The sequence below is a fragment of the Solanum tuberosum genome, unplaced genomic scaffold, assembly GCF_000226075.1.
Source record: "Solanum tuberosum cultivar DM 1-3 516 R44 unplaced genomic scaffold, SolTub_3.0 scf00021, whole genome shotgun sequence".
In the NCBI taxonomy this organism is placed as follows: domain Eukaryota; kingdom Viridiplantae; phylum Streptophyta; class Magnoliopsida; order Solanales; family Solanaceae; genus Solanum; species Solanum tuberosum.
This window is the reverse complement of record NW_006238947.1, coordinates 2,031,573-2,032,473: the sequence shown is the minus strand read 5'-3', so window position 1 is coordinate 2,032,473 and position 901 is coordinate 2,031,573.

Sequence of the window (901 nt, the reverse complement as noted above, 5' to 3'; positions counted from 1 at the left end):
CTTTCAAACCATTCTCAACACATCACACACAAACAATTAATCACATTGCTTTTTATTATCCCTTTTTCATCATTAGAATTAATCAACATGGACAAGTCAACCCATCACCAAGTTTCATTACTCCTCAACACATACCACAAGGAAATACACGAATTTCATACACTTAACAAGGGTTTAGAAATCCACTTGCCTCAATCAATCAAGAATTCAATCCGAAACTTGAGCCGTCCCCTTTCGTTGAACTTCCAACTCAAAGCAATCTATTCAAACAAATGACCATAATAAGATTTCAAAACTAACAACACTTATATTACTATGCATCTAGTCTATACCTAAAAATTCACTCAAATCTATAACCACGTTCCTAATCTTGATGCCAATTAATATTCCAACTCTGATATTTCCCAAAGATTTGCAATACTTTCAATATGAGCCAATCACCCAACTATCATCTTATAGTCACCTTATAATCATTCCAATAATTACCTAAAACAATTACCCACTAAAACTTGTCCCCCAAATTCAAAGAACCCACGTGTAGCAACATTAATTGAAAGCAGCAATAGCGTCTAAAATCAATATGCTACTCCTTATCCTCCTCTTGAAAACATATTAATTGCTTCATGAATTTACAATTCATTACGTATTTAAAGAGTTCCAATTTGAAATCTTCATAATTTTTCAAACCAATTGCATAGTCTGATTTATCCAGAGTAATAAACGTCAAAAGTTTTTAGGCTACAAAAATCAGACACAATCAAATTTCACATGGAGTACAAAACTACTAAAGTTTTTTTTTTAGTCTCCAAACAGAATTAAACATAATCTTTGTCACATAGAAATGTTTTTTCTTTTCAAATAGTCTTCCAACTATAACATTTTGACATACTATTTTATCAAA